This window comes from Saccostrea echinata, unplaced genomic scaffold (assembly GCF_033153115.1).
Source record: "Saccostrea echinata isolate AGI-Se365-2 ecotype Australia unplaced genomic scaffold, CSIRO_AGI_Sech_v1 ptg000056l, whole genome shotgun sequence".
NCBI lineage: Eukaryota > Metazoa > Mollusca > Bivalvia > Ostreida > Ostreidae > Saccostrea > Saccostrea echinata.
This window is the reverse complement of record NW_026889805.1, coordinates 1590001-1596886: the sequence shown is the minus strand read 5'-3', so window position 1 is coordinate 1596886 and position 6886 is coordinate 1590001. Positions and strand designations below refer to the sequence as shown.

At 34.9% G+C, this 6886-nt stretch overlaps 1 protein-coding gene across 1 annotated transcript in view; it reads right to left on the bottom strand.

Moving 5' to 3' along the window:
* Nucleotides 1–3183: 3183 nt before the first annotated feature.
* Nucleotides 3184–6886, bottom strand: part of LOC133173682 (ATP-dependent RNA helicase me31b-like) — an 18770-nt gene continuing 15067 nt past the window's right edge. Inside the window, exon 11 of the mRNA XM_061308673.1 lies at nucleotides 3184–6886. This exon is cut by the window's right edge and continues 479 nt beyond it. The gene's annotated coding sequence lies outside the window, so the exon portion shown is untranslated.

Sequence of the window (6886 nt, the reverse complement as noted above, 5' to 3'; positions counted from 1 at the left end):
CATATAAGTTTCAACTTTTCTGGGCCTATGGTTCTTAAATTGAGAAGCTTTTGACAGATTTTCTTTTGAAAGATTTTCTTATATACATGTATCTTAATTAATGTAAAATATTAACCCCCTATTTTGGCCCCACCTTACCCCAAGGACTCGATCATGATTTGAACAATTTAGAATTGGCACTTCCAAAAAGTTTCACCTTTTCTGGCCTAGTGGTTCTTGAGAATATTTATTAATGACCCCACCCTATTTTTGCCTTCCTGGATTATATCCCCTGAAAGCGGGCATGGCCTTTCATCGAAAAAATCTAAAATACCCTTTATCCAAGGATGCTTTGTGCCACCTTTGGTTAAAATTGATCCAGTGGTTCTTAAAAAGCCAAAAATGTGAAAAGCTTACAGTGACAGTACGGCGCATCTCAACAAAAAACTGACTAGATAAAATTTTCCGACAAGATTTGGATTTTTTTTACTACTCATAAATGTATAAACTTTCAGAAAATTACAACTTTTACAATTAAATAATTTGGATTATTTCATTAAAATTAATAGTTATTTATGGGACGTAAATATATACATCGCAACGTGTTCGGGGTTCCACATTCCATGCTATGCACGCATGCGTAGTTTTCATAAACAAAACAGCATGGTTAGAGAGGGAATCCCGGTAGGCCTGCTACATTGACAAAGTTGACTAAAAATAAAAAAAAACTGAAAATAGAACTTGAAAAAGCAACTTTCCTGACTAAACTTTAGTTTGGGGATTAATATAATCGCTGGATAAGGAAGAAACGGGAACTCGGCGACACTCACGCAGGGCTCTCGAAGGTTCTATTCGACAGGTTTGTTGATACTTGTTATCATTTCCTCATTTTTCCGTCGCTTTCAAAGAAAAAAAATAGTGTAATCTCAACATAAAAAATAAATCTTTGACTTATAAACATTGTTGCCATTTGAAATGATAACTTTTTTTAACTGTGCAGAAAAATATTTTGTTTGACATTTGCCGCGATAACGTATGCATGGTATGATTAGTTGGTTTTTCCTTCCTCGCCTGAATGCAGAATAAAATCTTTACGATTATTATTTTAGATTGTTTTATCAGAAAGTTATGATAATTTGTTTTTTGAAAATTGCTTTCACCTAATATTCATTATAACTGTAAACTCTACAGTGTAGGCATGTGCCGTTTTAGAATTCACGTGGTACAAATAAACAGATTTAAGATTGCTCCCTTAATTTTTCGGCAGATTCTAATTACGTTAATTTTGATTGAGTAGAGAATATTTCTATTTCTCAAACTGCTTACATCAACTTTATACCTTATTTCTTAATGACATATTGGGTAAATTTGGATGAAAAAGCACACATTTTGCAGCCGTACTGTCGCTTTAAAGAAAAGCGGACACGTGTACAGACAGACGGACGGACATACCCCGGACAATGGGTGAACTAAAAAAAATAACAAAAGACGCACGAGTCTTAACAGTCATCTGAGTACAAGACAACACTAGCTGACAAGAAATTTCGTAATTTAACATTTTTGTTTTAAAACGATAAAAGATAAGTCATATAGGTCACTGACATCAAATACCAGTCAGGAATAATATAGTACATGTAGTACCTTTCTCAAACTGAGAAATGCACCGATAAGTGGATTTGTTTGCAATTAATGTGTTTACTTTGTCATTGCCGAACATACATACGTAACGATCGTGATTCTGTGCAGGAACCAATCAAATGATCCGCGCATATTTATTACATACAACGATATTTCGGAGTAAAAGACGAGATCACCCATGGGTATCCGACGATGAGATAAATCAAAATAAACTGAAAAATGGTGTTATGTTGCTCAAAAGCAAGAGAAATATGATGATAAGGATTGAACACACTTAGTTTGTTTGCTTCACACCCAGGAGCTGAAAAAGTTTCAAAGAAATACTGCATATTCAATATACAATTAGTAGAGCCCCACCTAAAACCCGAACCCCTGACCTAGGGGCCATGAAATTCACAGTTTCTAAAAAGACACCCTTACATCATAACCATGCACTTAGTGTCTATGCTTCATACCCAGGAGAAGAGAAGAAAATTTCCAAAGATATAATGTATGTTCTCTATATACGCCATAGAGCACCACCCTCATCCCTGACCCAGAGGCCATGAAACTCATAACTTTAGGAGAAACACCCTTGCTTGTCATAACCATGCACTTAGTTTATTTGCTTAATACCCAATGAACAGAGAGAATTTTTCAAAGAGTTTATCATTTTCACTATATGATCAATAAAGCCCCACCCTAAATCCAGAACCCCTAACCCTTCAGGCCATAAATTTCATAATTTTGGTAGAGGGCCCAATGCTTATTACAATCATGCCAACAGTTTGACTGCTTTATGTCAAAAAGAGTAAAGAAGATTTTTAAAGACTCCAATAATTTTGATGGTTTTTGTCCCATCCCTCAGGCTCCCAGGCAGGGGGAGCATGAATTTTTGTTCTCCTTTACCCATTAGATGCTATTATCATAATTAGTTCAGTAGTTACAGCGAAGTTGGACACGTTTGTTGCAGAACTGTTGCAAAAATTTCACGTACTGAAACATTACCATCGTATGAAATATGGTCTTAGAAAAAGCTCATGTGATGCATCTCCATTACAAAATTATGAACAAAATGCACTGTAGGAAAGATTTTCTTCAGCAAGTGCCACTGAACTTCCATCATCCACAGTCTCCAAATGTAATCTTTATGTCAACGAGATTTTTCTATTAGAAAGTTACAGACCAGTCAAGAACTTTAAAATGATTCTGGGACAAAGTTATGAAACACTCTTGTCATGACCAAGCTTCTTTTATTTCTCCATTCACCCATCCTGAAAATGTGGGTCAGATCCAGCATCCAAAGCTAGTCTAGTAATACGCTCCCCAAAAGACGCATGATCAACACAAGTTTGGGCACACAGGGCTTATAGTTACTTGGGGATAAACCTACTCTAAATCTTAAAACTGGTCACTCATCTAGTAAATGGAGGGAAGATTCAGTGATCTGCTCCTAAAACCAACACTAATACCAAAGATACCGAGTATAGCACAAGCTTATCTCAACTTCAGAAATTGTGGCACAATAGCACAGCAGGATGGAGCATCCTCCATACCCCCAAAACTTACAAAATAAAACAAACACACTTCTTTGATTTCAGATTTTATTTTTTAGCTATTTCTCTTTGAAATTACTGAACAATGTACCATGCAGATTCATTAAATTTGAAAACACTGCTTTAAGGTTTTTCATTTGCAATACTTATTTTCTGTTAATCCTTCAATGGCCAAAAGAAACAGGTTAAACATTGTTAAATACTTGTACCTTAAAAAATTTAAAATGAAGCATGATACAGGTATATAACTGAGTATTACCAACAGGATGCCAAAGTGTTTGTCACACGTCATTTACTTCATCTGCCCCCTTGTGTTTTGAAGGACAGGTCTGAGCAAAAGTGGGACATTTTAAATGTAAAATTTTCAATGTATCCTATAACGAATATCAAATAAAAATCAGAGCCAAAAATATTATTGGTATATTTTCTCCCTATCCAAATTTTGCATCCAATTTAATAATGTTAATACTCCTTTCCCAGCTCAAAATTCCCTACCCATAAATTTTAGTGAGACCAAAATTTTGCTCAGTTCTGAATATGTCCTTCTTCAAGTTTTTTTTCTTTGTCCCATATTTTAAAATTTAAAACCTACTTATTAAGAGTTTATTTATTCCTGGGAATCAATCCGATTTATTCACTCACCTCTCTAATTTCAATTTATTCTATGCACTTAAAATCAATTTTGACAATCTCCATCAGGTAGAAATCCCAGGAAAAATTTCCACCTACATTCTTTGTTCTTGTTTTCATACCTTTGCTTGCCAAAAACATTTTTCAATCAAAACAAGAACATTGCTCATACAAACATACTAAATTATCAACAACTTGTCTAATACCTAAAGCAATCTTTACTTAATTATGAGGGCCCAATATCCAAACCTAACTTTACTTCATTATGGGGTCCCAATATCCAAAGCCAACATTATTTCATTGTGGGGGCCCAATACACAAAGCCAATGCTACTTCATTATGGGGGTCCCTATACCCAAAGCAATTTTTACTTCATTACGGGGGCTCAATACCCAAAGCTAACTTTACTTCATTATGGGGGCCCAATACCCAAAGCCAAAATCATTGTTGGGGTCTAATACTTGTCATTTATTTAAAAAGACCCTTATACTGGTTTCCAAAATTGGCAATGGTCACAAAAATAGTTTTATATAAATAAACATTGCAATATCATCTTTGTCAAAGAAAAAAAGAAATTTGGTCAGTGTAAAATTGAAGGAATGTAGCATATCATAGCCTTCTTACAATATATGACCCAACTGCAGCTAAGAAAATGTTAACTCCCTTGAATATCTTCAGAATTTTACATCTAAAAAAGAAAATCGTTTTATCAAAAAATTTTCCGACTAAAAATATAGAAAATATGTCAATGTGTACTTGTATTTTTCCTACGACTGTCTAAAAAATGCCTCAAAATTATTGAAAACAAATGAACAAATTTCTCTTTCATTTACCCCCCAATAAACCAAATAGCACATATTACGAACACATTAACAGACACACAAAGGGGAACAACTCAATATAGCACAGTCAACAAAATAAAGAAAAAAAAAAAGAAAACAAAGTCTTTTGGCATAACAGGTCAGCTCGGAGGCTGATTGTTTTCCTCTGTGTTCACGGAGACTGAAATCTCTGGCAATATTTAGAAAGCTGCCTTAATTGACCAGTCCCTGTCTGGTAGAGGTTCTAATGGATCAGATGCTTGCCTTGTCACACAATTCTCTGAAACACAATCTCACTCACAAAATATTTCAGAAGTCAATTTCTTCCTATTTTGTTGTCAGAGTCCTTTTTGTTCAGTGTGTACTGTAGAACGAATGTGTTGAATTAGACACTTTCCATTAATTCTCAAATTGAAGTTTTCCGCATGCATCAACTCCAGAAATATATTTTAAAGTTTTCACTCTCAGTTTAAGCACTGTTGTTTTGTTGTCACTATTATTTCACTACTGTGTACAAACATGTCAAATTTTTTATCTGATTTGTTGTCACGGCACGTCCTATTTCCCCAGGTTTGGTATCTCTCTCGTATCTTCCTCATCAGAGAAAGGTTTAAGGCACAATTGTTCAAAATCACACATATTCCTCACACACAGACACACATACAGTAGCTAACATACAGCAAATATTCGTTTGTTGTCGACAGCTAACAGTTAAACCCTGAGATCATCTGATACAGAATAAACTGGTACTCCTGATGGTTCTTGTCTGGTATCCCTTATTATCTAGTATATGAAACATACCCAGTCAAAACAAGATTTCTACACTGACAGATTTGGCTGGGTAGCCTTTCCCATACAGATATTGTCTTACTGCTGGTCAAATAGAAAGGCATCACACTGCTGGTTCTAAGTGTGCTCATACATCAAGGCTTCAGCTACTCCAATGGGCTCATCTTTATTTGTCGTGCCTTTACTCTCCTTTTTTTTTGGTTTGGTTTTTGCTATTTTGACATTTCAGAAAACACCTTTGCTGTATGAGCACACTTTTTACAATGAAAATAAATTGCACATCCCTATTACAAGATATATAAAGTTGATTTGTGGTGACAGTGGATTTCAGATATAAAATTTGACTAGCTTACACTTACAACCTTGACCAGCATTCACTCCTAGAAACACTTTTGAGAACATACTACTCTTTGTGGCTTAGTTCTCCAGGAACCAAGCTCATTGTTATTTACACAGATCAGAAGACCAGTAATTTTATGGGGGGCGGGGGATTTCCCCTACCCCGTCACACCTTAATTCTATACACAATTGGAGGGAAATCTGTACAAGTGAAATACTGCTAAGAGGAGAAGGCTGCTTTTGATTTAGGGAAGGTACGACTTTGTATTGTCACTTTGTGACACAACAGTAAAGATGACAGTGAATATAAATAATGTACAAATGTTCAAGAAGGAAGCTTACATCCATAACAGCTGGTTGACATGGGATTGTCATTAGGTCTTCAAGTTCATCAAATCATGCATTCACTTCCTTGTGTCATTCAGAAACTCTGACCAATTTACTATGGAAACTGAGGAACAGTCACTTGACCTCAAATACACATTGCAATATCCAAATTATACACATTGCTTAAATATCCAAATAAACATTGCTTAAATATCCAAATGGCTTAATTTCCAACAAAAATTACTTCTTAATAAGCATTGTGTTCCTCCAGATCCTATTATGTACGGTGTTGACAGTTACATTTTAAAAATAATATTAGTCTCTCAATTTGAGTGCATATCACCTGATGACAACAATGGAATACAAAAAAAACCATGTGACAGATACAAGCTTCCATCCACACTGAGATCAACAGAAATAAATAGCTGATTCTTAGGCAGACTCCACAGTTTTGTTTAACATTTATCTGCACCAAAAATATATTACTCTAGCAGGGAAGAGACCACAAGATTGATGACGGATAAAACTCAATTTATGAAGGTATAGGACTGCTTTCAATACACACTTTCTAAAATAAATTCAACCCTTGTCATAAAAAGAAGGGTACTATATCCCATACAATCTTCAGGCTTTGGTAAAGGACACTGTGTCATAAAGGGCACTATGCCATATACAATCTTTAGACTGCGTTTTTTGTAATGACATTGTTCTTAAACTCAATTGGTGCATTTTTCTAATTTCATCTTATGTCATCCAACTTAGTACACCTTAAACTCATAAATAACTTGAGCTATATTTAAAATAAAGCTTTTTTTTTCTTTTATCCAG